This window comes from Xenopus laevis, chromosome 6L (assembly GCF_017654675.1).
Source record: "Xenopus laevis strain J_2021 chromosome 6L, Xenopus_laevis_v10.1, whole genome shotgun sequence".
NCBI lineage: Eukaryota > Metazoa > Chordata > Amphibia > Anura > Pipidae > Xenopus > Xenopus laevis.
The window spans coordinates 155,025,217-155,040,830 of NC_054381.1; the positions used below are offsets into that span (position 1 = coordinate 155,025,217).

General features: G+C 41.0%; 1 protein-coding gene across 4 annotated transcripts in view; it reads right to left on the bottom strand.

Moving 5' to 3' along the window:
• st3gal1.L (ST3 beta-galactoside alpha-2,3-sialyltransferase 1 L homeolog) overlaps nt 1–14,937 on the bottom strand; it is an 86,832-nt gene extending 71,895 nt beyond the window's left edge. The window contains exons 1-2 of one of the 4 annotated variants that reach the window (XM_018268277.2): nt 14,808–14,909; nt 14,415–14,482 (exon numbers count right to left, since the gene is read on the bottom strand). The gene's annotated coding sequence lies outside the window, so the exon portion shown is untranslated. Of the gene's footprint in view, nt 1–13,351; nt 13,974–14,414; nt 14,483–14,807 lie in introns of those variants that run through there. The other 3 variants (XM_018268276.2, XM_018268278.2, XM_041566655.1) reach the window with 3 other exon arrangements.
• Between the last annotated feature and the right edge of the window lie 677 nt (nt 14,938–15,614).

Genomic DNA, 15,614 nt, shown 5'->3' on the forward strand with positions numbered 1-15,614 from the left:
AAACAGATGTTCTTTGCCGACAGCGAGTTATTTAAGTGAAAATTTTAAAAATAGAAGTGCTGAGTGGAGGTGCGGTCAGCGAATGCGGTGAAATGTAAGAAAGGAGCTCTTGTAAATGACCGACCCCTTTAAAAATAAACATCAGGAAGCTTGAAAGCCTGGGGGGAGGTGATGGGGGTGGTGGAGGGGGCCTGGGAGTTTTACTAAAAAGCCAAATTCCTAAAAAGGGCCTTGGGAGCCCCAGTGTAAGGGGAGCCTGAAAAGCCACAGAGAAAATGTTCAGCAATTCAACAGACTCTCCTCTGATCTGGGATTCAGGAAAAATAGGCAGCGGAAATTTTATTTCAGTTTAAATCTGTTTTTTATTTTTAATTCTAGAAAAATAAAACCCAATAATGTGTGGTGCCCGACCGCAGAGAAGACTGTGAACCTATTACCGAGTGAAGATTTGACGGTCAAAGCAATAAATACGAGTCAAAAAGGAAAAAACATGATGATCTAGTCGTTTTTGGGGCCTTTGTCTATTTAAAGCAACATGTGATACAAACACATCCGACAGGAAACTGATGGGAAACATTGACGTACGCTGGATACTTTATTGTTGCCCAATATAGCCCCATAATATTGTTCTGTTCCATGAAATACAATTAGGCATATTGCTGCCACTGTACCCCCTACTGTAAATGATAAGGATATTAGAAGTCACTGAGGGGTTGTTCTTTGACCATATAAAGGCACAAGGCTGCAGGCTGAGTTATACAGGGAACTCTGAGTATCACTCATGTATTATAAGGGATAATGTACCCCCTACTGTAAATGATAAGGATATTAGAGGTCACTGAGGGGTTGTTCTGTGATCATATAAAGGCACAAGGCTACAGGCTGAGTTATACAGGGAACTCTGAGTATCACTCATGTATTATAAGGGATAATGTACCCCCTACTGTAAATGATAAGGATATTAGAAGTCACTGAGGGGTTGTTCTGTGACCATATAAAGACACAAGGCTGCAGGCTGAGTTATACAGGGAACTCTGAGTATCACTCATGTATTATAAGGGATAATGTACCCCCTACTGTAAATGATAAGGATATTAGAAGTCACTGAGGGGTTGTTCTGTGATCATATAAAGGCACAAGGCTACAGGCTGAGTTATACAGGGAACTCTGAGTATCACTCATGTATTATAAGGGATAATGTACCCCCTACTGTAAATGATAAGGATATTAGAAGTCACTGAGGGGTTGTTCTGTGATCATATAAAGGCACAAGGCTACAGGCTGAGTTATACAGGGAACTCTGAGTATCACTCATGTATTATAAGGGATAATGTACCCCCTACTGTAAATGATAAGGATATTAGAAGTCACTGAGGGGTTGTTCTGTGACCATATAAAGACACAAGGCTGCAGGCTGAGTTATACAGGGAACTCTGAGTATCACTCATGTATTATAAGGGATAATGTACCCCCTACTGTAAATGATAAGGATATTAGAAGTCACTGAGGGGTTGTTCTTTGACCATATAAAGACACAAGGCTGCAGGCTGAGTTATACAGGGAACTCTGAGTATCACTCATGTATTATAAGGGATAATGTACCCCCTACTGTAAATGATAAGGATATTAGAAGTCACTGAGGGGTTGTTCTGTGACCACATAAAGGCACAAGGCTGCAGGCTGAGTTATACAGGGAACCCTGAGTATCACTCATGAATTATAAGGGATAATGTACCCCCTACTGTAAATGATAAGGATATTAGAAGTCACTGAGGGGTTGTTCTGTGATCATATAAAGGCACAAGGCTACAGGCTGAGTTATACAGGGAACTCTGAGTATCACTCATGTATTATAAGGGATAATGTACCCCCTACTGTAAATGATAAGGATATTAGAAGTCACTGAGGGGTTGTTCTGTGATCATATAAAGGCACAAGGCTACAGGCTGAGTTATACAGGGAACTCTGAGTATCACTCATGTATTATAAGGGATAATGTACCCCTACTGTAAATGATAAGGATATTAGAAGTCACTGAGGGGTTGTTCTTTGACCATATAAAGACACAAGGCTGCAGGCTGAGTTATACAGGGAACTCTGAGTATCACTCATGTATTATAAGGGATAATGTACCCCCTACTGTAAATGATAAGGATATTAGAAGTCACTGAGGGGTTGTTCTTTGACCATATAAAGACACAAGGCTGCAGGCTGAGTTATACAGGGAACTCTGAGTATCACTCATGTATTATAAGGGATAATGTACCCCCTACTGTAAATGATAAGGATATTAGAAGTCACTGAGGGGTTGTTCTGTGACCACATAAAGGCACAAGGCTGCAGGCTGAGTTATACAGGGAACCCTGAGTATCACTCATGAATTATAAGGGATAATGTACCCCCTACTGTAAATGATAAGGATATTAGAAGTCACTGAGGGGTTCCGTGACCATATAAAGACACACAAGTTATATAGGGAACTCTGAGTATGACTATTTTTCATGACTTTGCATAAAAGATAGCACTGATGACATCACGGAGCACCATTTATAAGGGCAGATTGTACAGACACACACACATATATATATAATATACACACACAGCAGTGTACATGTAAATACAACTCCCACCACCTGCTTTGCCCGACAGCTGTGCAAATACAATTTATGTCAAGTATCGGGTTGACCAAATCCAGGCAAAGTTACCCCCAGAAGAAATAAATACGCGTATAATATAAACATCTGCTTTTCTTGTCCCAGTCTCTGAATACATAACATGTGACAGATATGTCTTTGGCACCCACAAAGTACAACACTCAAGACATGAGAGAACCCCTTTCAGCTGAATCTTATTTACAGGATGAGAGAACCCCTTTCAGCTGAATCTTATTTACAGGATCTTCCCCCATGGAAAGGATTCCCGTCGCCTTCCTCCGCCCCATGCAGACTCCCCGCACAGATCTCTCAAGTTTCAACTGGCATAATGTGAAATGATAAAACTGCACTTGCCTGTGAGATTGTTGTGACTCCAGCCAGTAAGTACCTGCAGCCCCAGGCTCCGTGTCTTGCTCAGCATTTCTACACATATAGAATATAACGTCACTTCTCATTCTCTATCACTATTCCTGGGATGTCCTATCTGCAGCCCTTATGATTGTGTTGAACAGCTGCCAGTATTTCACCAATCACCAACAGGCTTCCCATCCCTGCACAAGTCATCATTAGAAGTGTCTCAGAGACATCCACAACAGCTGGGTTTTGCAAAAACATATCATGCAATGCAATGCACCCCTTTAAACTTTATTAAATATCCACCCACTGCAAAGCAAGGTCATGGTTATCTCTGTCTCATTCTACTGTTCTGCAGGGAGTACCTTGTTTTTTTCTGGTTTCATGGTTGAGTCAACCATTATATTAATTATTATAGCTTCACCATTGTGATATCACCTACAGTTTCTCCATTATCATAGCACATATGGTAGCTTCACCCATTGTGATATTATTTATTGTAACTTCACTATTGGAAACATACATACTGTAGCTTCACCATTGTGATATCACCTACCGTTTCTCCATTATCATAGCACATATGCTAGCTTCACCCATTGTGATATTATTTACTGTAACTTCACTATTGGAAACATACCTACTGTAGCTTCACCATTGTGATATCACATGTTTTAGCTTCACTACTATGATATCACATGGTCTAGCTCCGTCATTATGATATTGAATATTGTAGCTTCACCACTGTACTATCACCTACTGTAGCCTCACTGTTATGATATTGCATATTGTAGCTTCACCATTATCATATCACCTGATGTAGCTTTGCCTATTGTGATATTATCTACTGTAGTTTCACCACTGTGATATCACCTAGTATAACGTCACTATTATGATATCCCATACTGCAGATTCACCATTACAATATGTAGCTACAATTGTAGCTTCACCTACTATAACTTCACTATTAGCATATCACATTACAGCTTCCCCACTGTAATATCACCTACTGTAGCATCACCATTATCATAGCAAATGTAATAAAAGTTACAAACAGCAAAACAACTGGCACCAATAAGAATAAAAATCCACATCTCGCAATGTAATATTGCTCCTTAAACTGTTATTGCGTTGTGAATTTTAATTGAGCACTCTTGAGAAGGGCTTGATGGTGTCGTAATCTTTTGGAGCAAACAGAACGATTTTTTCAGTAAGAAGTTTTATTATATTGCGCATTGGCGCAAACTATAAAATTCACAAACGGTCTTCCACTGTCGGATGCGGTCGCTAAACAGTCTTCAGGTTCGCAAAAGCTATATTAAATTTGCGCAAAATTTCGCATTGTGAATCATTTTTCTGTTACCAACTTTTATTACATTCCCCCGATGGTAGCTTCGCCCATTGTGATATTATTTACTGTAACTTCACTATTGTGAAAATGCCTACTGTAGCTTCACCATTGTGATATCAAATTTTAGCTTCACTACCATGGCATCACATGGTCTAGCTTCAACACTATGATATCATATATTCTAGCTTCACCACTGTGATATCACCTACTGTAGCTTTTCCATTATCATAGCAGATATTGCAGCTTTGCCCATTGTGATATTATTTACTTTGACTTCACTATTGTGAAAATACCTACTGTAGTTTCACCATTGTGATTTTTATATATTTTAACTTCACCACTGTGATATCACCTACTGTAGGTCCACCATTATATCAAATATTTGTAGCTTCACCTTATGATATCACATATTGTAACTTCACCGATTGTGATATTACCTACTGTAGCTTAACCATTGTGATATCACATGGTCAAGCTTCACCATTGTGATATTGTATATTGTAGCTTAGCTTCACCACTGTGCTACCACCTACTGCAGCCTCACTATTAGGATATCTCATATTGTAGCTTCACCAATATCATATCACCTTCTGTAACTTCACCTATTGTGATATTATCTACTGTAGCTTAACCACTCTGATATCACCTACTGTAGATTCACTATTATATCACACATTGTAGCTTCACCATTATGATATCACCTGCTGCACCTTCACCTATTGTGATCTATTATCTATTGTGGCTTCACCACTGTGAAATGACCTACTGTAGCCTCACTATTATGATATCAAACATTGCAGCTTCACCAATATCATATCACCTGTTGTAGCTTCACCTATTGTGATATTACCTACTGTAACGTCACTATTGTGAAAATAGCTACGGTAGCTTTACCATTGTGCTATCACATGCTGTAGCTTCACCATTGTGACATCATATAGTGTACGCTAACCAGTGTGATCTTATTTATTGTGGCTTCACCATTGAGAAATCACATATTGCAGCATCAACCCCCAGCAGAGCAGCATATTCTTCAAGAATGAATGCTGGGAAGTGTAGTTCACATAGGGTACAGATTGCACTGCAGTTTAATGGCTGCCGGACGGTTGAAGAAACCATCCACAAATGCATAGAATACATAATGGACAGTGAGCCCGTTATTTCAGTAACCGGATATACATTCAGTAGAAGAAGTTGAAGATGTAACTAGCTCCACCATTCATCAGTCATACACATGCCTTGTTCCACTCTCTTTATACCCAGACCTGCTTCATAGCAACCGTTTCCCTGTTCCTTGGTAGCATTTCACTGGACAGAGCTGTCAAGCAAACACGCTTATTCTTTTTATAATATGGAATGCCTATTAAATAACATCTTGCCTTACTATACACACTACTCCACAGTTACTATAAGGGCCACATCTTCCGTCCCTGCTTGAATCCTCCCAAGTCAGACATAGAGACATTTAACGTTACCCCTGGGCAGGCAGACAAATGTACCAAACAGTAATGTTGTTTTGGCTGTGACCGGCTATGGGTCCAGACAGTGATTCATTGCTGCTCAGCTGTTGTAATGTTTCCAGTAACTGCCAGTTAAATGACTCTATATTTGCCCACGTCCCTCTCTTCTGTCATCACTGTGCCCAAGGAGGTGCGTTCTGAGAATAAACACCAATAAATCCCCCCTCCAGTAGGGTCACAGAATAGGCACCTATACCCACCCAATGCCAACCTTCTGCCATCCAGTTTCAGGCTGAGAATGTAAATAAACTTTAAGGGATCCTGTCATCGGAAAACCTGTTTTTTTTCAAAACGCACCAGTTAATAGTGCTGCTCCAGCAGAATTCTGCACTGAAATCCATTTCTCAAAAGAACAAACAGATTTTTTTATATTCAATTTTGAAATCTGACATGGGGCTAGACATTTTGTCAATTTCCCAGCTGCCCCTGGTCATGTGACTTGTGTCTGCACTTTAGGAGAGAAATGCTTTCTGGCAGGCTGCTGTTTTTCCTCAATGTACCTGAATGTGTCTCAGTGGGACATGGGTTTTTACTATTGAGTGTTATTCTTAGATCTACCAGGCAGCTGTTATCTTGTGTTAGGGAGCTGCTATTTGGCTACCTTCCCGTTGTTCTTTTGTTAGGCTGCTGGGGGGGGGGGGGGAAGGGAGGGGGGTGATATCACTCCAACTTGCAGTACAGCAGTAAAGAGTGATTGAAGTTTATCAGAGCACAAGTCACATGACTTGGGGCAGCTGGGAAATTGACAATATGTCTAGCCCCATGTCAGATTTCAAAATTGAATATAAAAAAATCTGTTTGCTCTTTTGAGAAATGGATTTCAGTGCAGAATTCTGCTGGAGCAGCACTATTAACTGATTTTGAAAAAAAATGTTTTTCCCATGACCGTATTCCCTTTAATTATACTTTTGGAGAGTCACATGATGTTGTCCCCCCTCCAGGTCTCCTGCAGCAACTGTCGAGTCTCCCACATCTTTGCACAAATGGAGCACATTCACTTTAAAATTTAATTGTAGCACGATGGAACTGAAACTGATTTGTGCAGGTATTTAAATGGCATGTAAACCCTCTGATTAGATTCAATGTGCACGAAAAAAACATTTCTTAACACATACCTTTTTAATTAATTTCAGCCGTGGATGAGCAAGAGACTTTAAAAGCTTCTTCTCCTCCAAAAGATCCTGCAGAGATCGAAGATCACTACAAAACCACAGGAATTCCCTATGCAGGAATATAGCTATCATGTCACATTCAGAAACATACCAGCCTCTAGAGAGAGCTGCCATACTGCTCCTGAAACCAACAATGGTAACTCCCGCGCTTCACTCAGCATTGTACAGCCTGCAGGAGTTATTTTAGCTCTAAATGTTGGACCAAGTATATTTTTCACACGACCATTTTCATTTCATTGTAGGTTTGCCTTTAAATACACACATAAGAGGGCAGATTAATAGCCCGGAACCTAGATGAATGGAGGATACAGCGGGGAAGAATTCACTCTTGTTGACTTGTTTTATCTGGACTCAATGCAGCTGACGAAAAACCCTTCTGCTCTCACTGTCAATCTGGAAATTCTGCCACTAAAATTCTAAAGTTTTTATATAAATAAAGAAAACCCTGTGTAAATATTTAGCAGAAACCTCAGAAAGTTCATCTCCTTGCTATGTTGTTGTCTGGTTCCACCTCAAAGCACCTGTTTCAGACAGGGGCGGGGGTGGGGGTTTAATAATCTTATAGATTTAAAGGGAATATACACCCCGAAACAAAATGTGCCCAAATAAAAGAAAATGCAGTTCTAAACAACTTTCCAATATACATTCATTAAAAATTTCCTGCGGTTTTAAAGGTATGCGCAAATGGAACTGCTATTATAAGCTGTGTCTGTTCCTCCATTTCTGTTCTCAGGTTCAGTTATTTGAAACAATGTATCAAAGTCAGTTCTCCTCCAGCCGAGGCCGATCTGTTAATCAGCTGACAACGTTTCAAGAGACAGCACCTCCAGGCAATGGAGAGACAGACACTGCTTTCAATAGCAATTACATTTACAAGTAACTTTAAACCCAGTGAGAATTCTTCATGCGTGTCTATTGGAAAGCTGCTTAGAATTACGTTTCCTTTCACTGGGCAAAATGTTGTTTCTGGTTTTATATACTCATTAAGTATTTTAAGGAACTTCTTTTGTGAATTGTGTCCAGATTGCTGGTAACATATCAATTGATATTATATATATATATATAATAAGATAAAGCATGACAAAAAGAGCTCATATACAAAAATTCTCGAAAAATTCACAGAAATTCCAAAAGAATTAATACTAGAAGTGGATTGCATAGCAAGCAATTGTAATTAAAAGGACTATTAGCATATTACTAATTACTACTTATTCCATGGTTTGTCCATATCAAAGCTTCGAAAACCGAGAGTAAAATCGCTACCGTATGTTATGTAGGTGATGTACTGAGTAGTTGCCTTACTGTGGGAAATTCCCCATAATGTACACTATGCTCTGTGGGAGGGTTGTGTTCCTATTGACCCTGGAGTGGTTATATAAAAGGAATCCTATAGTTCTGTCTCTTTGGACTGAACTCTATGGGGAGGTTGGATACAACCTGTGGCAAGAGGATCAAGGACCATAAGGTATGGAGAGTAACATAGGGCAGTGGCTGCTGGACTTTTTTTTGGAGATTCAGCATTTGGTTGAGGCTCATAGAGATATAGAAGGGAATGCCTATAAAAGGGATGGGATCCTACAGTTCCGTCTCTTTGGACTCTTAGGAGAGGATAGATGCAACAAGGGAGCCTGTGACAGGAGGACCCAGGGTCCTAAGGTATGGAGGACAACATCGTGCAGGGGTTGGTAGACTTGTTTTATGAAGATTCAGTCTTCGGTTGAGGCTCAAAGAGTTATAGAAGGGGGTTGCCTATTAAAGGGACTTTATTCTACAGTTCTGTTTCTTTGGACTCAGCTCTATAGGGGAGGATAGATGCAACCAGGGAGCCTATGGCAGAAGCATCCAGGACTCTACAGTATGAAGGACAACATAGTGCAGTGATTGCTGGACTATTTTGGAGATTCAGCCCTTGGTTGAGGCTTGTAGAGATACAGAAGGGGTTGCCTATTAAAGGGACTGTATCTACAATTCTGTCAATTTCTAGGGGAGGATAGATGCAACAGGGGAACCTGTGGCAGGAGGATCCAGGACCCTAAAGTATGGATGACAACAGGGGTTGCCAGACTTGTTTTTTGAAGATTCCATCTTTGGTCAAGGCTCATAGAGATATAGAAGGGGAATGCCTATTAAAGGGTACTGTAGGTATGGAGGACAAAATGGTGCAGTGGTTAATGGACTTTTTGGAGATTCAGTCTTTGGTCAATGCTCATAGAGACATAGAAGAGCATTTTGCCTTAATCGACCACAATCTCACCCAGGCTCTTCCAGTGGGGGCAGCTCCAGAATTTGGAAAATACTAGTAGATAAAGATGGGGAAAAGGAATCCATTGATGAGGGCTTCTAATAAGTATAAAGGATAATCTATGAGTGTGAGATAGGCACGGTAGTTATTATGAGCAGTACTGCACCCTGACAAGAAGGTATTAGGTGGGGTAGGGTGGGATAGCTCCCCAGATGACACCCCGTCAGAAAGGAACCTTCATAAGCCAGGGGTTGGTCTTGTGAATAATGCCAAAAAAGAACTGATGTGATGTGATAGCCTCTAGTACTAGTACTTTAGTTCCTCAAAAAATTGAGGGTTCCTATTGAAGAACCACTGCTAGTGATAAGCGAATCTGTCCTATTTTGGGAAAAATATGCGAAACTGCGGAAAAATTTGTGAAACGCCAACATTTTTTCAAAACACATTGAAGTCAAGGGCGTTTTTACACATGACAATTTTTTACTCACTTCAAATGCATTAAAGTCATTGGGCGTTTTTTCTTATGGTGACTTTTTTGTCCAAATGCATTAAAGTCAATGGGCGTTTTTTCTTATGGACGTTCTTTCTTATGTACGTTTTTTCTCTGCAAATTTTTTCTGGAAAAAATTCCACACATTGCAAAATTCTGAATTCATGGCTGGTGAATAAATTCACTCATCACTAACCACTGCCGCCCAAAAGAAGACTGTGGGATTTCTAATTCAGCTTGGAGATCCTCCACCTTGGATATGGAGATGCTCTACCTGGAGACCAGCAGGAGACAACCTAGCGTTACATCATATTGTTCAGAGTATCATTAAAATAAAGTCTGCTAACTGGGGGATACTATTGGCAGGGTTGTAAAGCAATTATTAGTCATTTGGATAACGTCTACCCCATTTTCTGCTAAAAAGACCACTGTAACCCCATGACCGCATGGAGAATGATATATATTCCCTCAAGCTAACAACTTCTTAAGGTACGAAAAAGATTATTTTCCTTGGATTATACATGTACTGTAAAGGAAGCATCTTACGAGACAGCCGACCCTCATATAAGGGGTTGTCTATGGTAAGCTCTATGGCAGCTCCTGCTGTGTATAATTATAGAACATGAATATTCTTTCCAATAAATAACCCTGTAGCTGAACTGGCTTATAGCAAATATACATTATCCCTTTATATATTTCTGGAGGAAGCCGTATCCGTGACGATTATGCTCAACATATGTATCAACTCACATGACCAAAGTGACTTTTTATGTCTTTTACACACGGCTATGCAATGTGACTAATTTATCCATCTGGGGACCTTGTTAGAGTGAATCTTCATGCAGTCTCGCTGATGAGACTACAAGGAGAGTGACGTCACAATTAAAGTGGCAAAGTGGCAAACGAGTGTGTCTGTATCTAATGCGAGTGGATCTGACAGGTAACTGCAGCCCCGTTGAGTCAGATTCCTTTTATCAGGGACGTATAAAGCTCCACTTCTTCTATGTTAAAGGGGAACTCCACCCTATATATATAATTCTAAATATACTTCTACAGTATAATTGTAAGCAATTTTGCGATATACATTTGTTTCTATTGAAAGTAGCATCCATTCTCTGCTCTGCTGCTTCTGACTCCCCAAACAATATCGCAGAAGGCAGTCGATAAACAGACTAAGAGGAGGAAGTGATTTCTGCTTCATTGTTTCAAGAGTCAGAACAAAAAAACAAAAAAAAACATTCATTTGCATTCAATAGCAATTCCATGAACAAATAGCTTTAAACAAACAGCACACATGTTTATTAGCTCAGAATAGCATTTCCTTGAAAGAAAAAAAAAGAAATAAACAGGTTCGGGGTGGAGTTTCCCTTTATTGTGCGGCAGATTTTTGTCTTTAGGTTTTTATTTGCCCCCCCCCCCGAGGTAAATCAAACAGGGGCGGGTACCCCAAAACTCAAGGTTAGATAGGGGAAGGGAAATGACCAACAACAACGTTCTGTTGCTTTTGCCCTACAGTAAGTTCATTTATGAGTTCATCTTTAAACTGGGGAGATATGGGGGGCAGAATATAGAAAAACCTTAAGTTGTTGTTGAATTATAACACTCAGCAGCCACAGGGCGACTGCTGTTATAGTAAAGGGGAATGCCATCCATAAGCTCTTTTTTGAGGTATGGGATCTGTTATCGGGAAAGATCCGAATTAAGGAAAGGCCATCTCCCATAGACTCCATTATAATCAAAAAATGCAAATTTTTAAAAATGATTTCCCTTTTCTGTGTAATAATAAAACCGTAGCTTGTACTTGATCCCAACTAAGATATAATTAATCCTTATTGGAGGCAAAACCAGCCTATTGGGTTTATTTCATGTTTACATGATTTTCTAGTAGACTTAAGGTATGAAGATCCGAATTACGGAAAGATCCATTATCCAGAAATCTCCAGGTCCCGAGAATTCTGGATAACAGGTCCCCTACCTGTGCTAGAAAATAAAATTGAATTGTATTCAACTTCCCGGTGATATATATATTTATACCACATTGTTCAGTGGTTTTGATGTCACATGTAAATGCGATTGCTACTGAATGCAGCATCTGTCTTTCCCTTTCCGTTCTCTGGTTCTGACTCTTGAAAAAATTGTAACAGCAGTTAACTAGATAACTGCTGTTACACTGTATCAGGAGTCAGAACCGCCAGTGCTGAGAATACAAACAGCCGCACAGATACGGCTTCCGATAGCAATTACATCTACATTAACTTTACAACCATTGAAAATGTGGAAGAATGAAATGCATGAACAATTTTGGGTGAATTTCCCCTTTAAAGGCGTGGTTCACCTTTAAGTTAACTGTTAGTATGTTATAGACTGGCCAATCCTAAGCAACTTTTCAATTGGTCTTCATTATTTTATAGTTTTTTCATAATTTGCCCATTTCTTCTGACTCTTTCCAGCTTTCAAATGGGGGTCACTGACCCCATCTAAAAAAACAAATGCTCGGTAAGGCTAAAAATGTATTGTTATTGCTACTTTGTATTACTCATCTTTCTATTCAGGCCTCTCCTATTCATATTCCTGTCTCTTATTCAAATCAATGCTTGGTTGCTAGGGTAATTAGGACCATAGCAACCGGACTGCTGAAATTACAAACTGGAGAGCTGCTGAATAAAAATCTAAATAACTCAAAAACCATAATAATAAAAAATAAAAACCAGTTGCAAATTGTCTCAGAATATCGAACATTCCTGATTTATTCAATTCTAACAGTAAAAAGTTGATTTTTTTTTAAAGCAGATGAGGCGATTTATCGCCGGACGAAAACTCAAATCGTTCGTTTTTTTCCCCCGATTGCTCGATTTGTTTCTGGCATTTTCCTGAAAAGCCTTGTTTTTTTTTTTTTTTACATTTTTGCCCAAAAAGTCAGAAATAGTCAGATATTCTCAGATATTCTGAGCTAATTCCAGCAAAGACCACAGAAACTTCAGTCAGTCATGTCAGTCAGTCATGTCTGTAGGGTTGTGGTTGTTGGGGAATGTTGGGAATTGTAGTTCCACAACACTTAGGGCCTTATTTATCAAAATCCGAGTATTTTGATAAAAAAACCAAAACTAGACCAAACTAGAATCTACGATTGGATATTATTTATTGGTAAAAAAGCTTGATTTAATGGGATCGGGGACTACAAAATTGAGCAAAAACGCGAATCGTATGATTTTTTTCGCTCGTTTTTTTTTTGGATTTTTGCCCGAAAAGTCAGAAATAGTCAGATATTGGAGCTAATTCCAGCACAGACCACAGAAACTTCCAAATAGGATAGGGACCTCTTCCATTCACTTATATACAACCTCGGCAGGTCTGAAATGCCGGATTTTCGGGTTCAGACTTTTTCCATAATAAATCATGAAAAATTTTGTGGTTTTTCAACTAAAAATTTGGATTTCATAGTAAAAAAAAAACTCAAATTGTTTGTTCTTTAATAATTAACCCCCTTAAACGTACAAAATGCATTGTAATAAAACATAAAATGAACATGAGGGGGCGCTGCTTTCCTACAACTTGCAGTACCACGTCTCACCTTTAGCCTGCAGGGGAATCCCTTCCATAGAGTAGAAAAGAACAGCGCCCCCACCTATGAATAATAAGATAAGGGTCTGTCTCTGGCTGTGTCTGTACTATACAGTATTACAGGGATCATATTGGATAAGGCAGGGGGTGAGCTGGAGACAGACAATAGGAGAGGAAGGATAGAGGGAAGTATCCAGAGATAAACCAGCCCTACAGCACAGGGTATTTTCTATCATGTTTAATAAGGGAATTTGGACTCACATAATAACTAAATACAGACCAAGGACTTTCATTGTTTTATCCCCGATTTTGATAAAAAAGCAGCTGAGTATAACAGTCCCCTGAGGCTTTAGATTGTAAGCTCTATGGGGCTAAACGCCTGGGTGATATTTATACAGAAAAAGGGGAAATGAACGTGTGTCTGTGCAGCAACTCCCAGCAGGCTCAGTACTCCCCGCACCCCTTGTGTAATTACAGGAACGTGTATTTCATTGAGTCTTATGAATAAGGAGAATAAAGTTGGGGAAAAAAACACAATCCAGACAATTGTAACATTTCCCGCAGAAGTTGTGAGTGTGTGAGTGAGTGTGTGACTATGAGTGTAAGTGAGTTTGTGAATAAGTGTGTGACTATGAGTGTGTGACTATGAGTGTAAGTGTGAGTGTAAGTGAGTTTGTGAATAAGTGTGTGACTATGAGTGTGAGTGTGTGACTATGAGTGTAAGTGTGAGTGAGTAAATGAGTGTGGGGGGGCTGAGAGTTCCCGGCAGTGACCCCGACCCCCTATAACGTCAGTCCCAGGTGAGACATAAGGTCAGTAAGTTACACTGAGCCCCCACTATAAATTCCATTGTGTAACTGATCCCTCAGCTCTGCCCCCCCCTGTAACTCACTCACATCCAACACTCCCCAAACTGATACACTGGGGCCTGAGCTGGGGGGGCTGAGACTTTATTTGTTACTGTGTAATGGGGGGGGGGGGCGAATGGATCTGATGAGTCTGAGAAACTGTAGCCCCAGAATTATACTGTCCCCCCCCATAATGTACAACAGACCCCCCCTCATGTCACTCACCCTGAGAACTTGTGTCATGTGATCAGTCACTTGTGTCAGATGTGGGGGGGCAGTTGGTGTTGGGGGGTCTGTAATAAGAGACAATTAGTGGGGGGTTTCCTTATATAAATAAATAAATATGTGTGGGGGAGAGGTCAGTATTACTGTGCCCCCAATAACCTCACTGTACCCCCAGATTTACATCATCATCATCATTATCATGATCATTATTATTATTATTATGTGGAGCCAATAGCCGAGTCTAATGACGCCCCAGTACAAGACTGATGTTTCTATAGAAGGAGTAGTGGGAGCAGTTGCCCAAGTCCCGTTACACACAGCCCCTTCCCCGGCACCGAGTCTGATTCAGCAGCGACCCCGCCAGTCAGTCGCAGACACAAGACAAGAACTAACCGGGAATCCTCGCGACAATCCTGATCCTGAGCAGCCGCCACTTCCATCCCCTCCGGCCGCAGCTCCAGTTCCCTCTCCTCCCGCTCCTCCCGCTCTCGCTCATATACTGACTGGCACCGGCCACGTGGATTGGACTGAGACAAACAAACCCCGCCCCTCTGTCTCACTCACACTTCTGTCATCTCCCCCCAGACTCGCACATTCTCTCCTCCTCTGCACAAGCCCCAGCCCCGCACCTTCCCCCGATTCTCTCCCGTTATCCGTCTCCCAGCACCGACCCCCCACTTCTTCCTCCGACCCCCCATCTCTTGACCCCTCATCACTTCTCCCGTCACCGGCAACTTCCCTCCTGTGCGCCTGTAGCTTCCCCCAGAGCAGCCGATACCCCCCACCCCTCTCCTAACCCCCCATCTCCCCAAAGCAACACCAGCCTCCCCGACCCCTGTCCTGCCCGACCCCGGCTCTATCTGCACCTCCCGGTCTCCAGCTCAACCCCCAACATCCCCCAGACACTTCCCCATCCACCGACTTTATCCTACACTGTCCCCCCAATTTGTCCCTTCAGCACCAACTGTAGCCCAAACACCCCCCCATCACTCCCCCCAGTGTCCTGCCATTTACTGCTCCCAATTTAACTTTATGTCCATTCCAACCCCCTCCCCAGTCAACCAACTCCCTCATTAGCCTCCACCTTCCTCCTCAATCTTTGGAACTCCAGCCCCTCTGTCTCTATAGAATCTCTGTCCTTCTTCCTCTCTCTCTATAGAATCTCTGCCCCTTCTTCCTCTGTCTCTATAGAATCTCTGT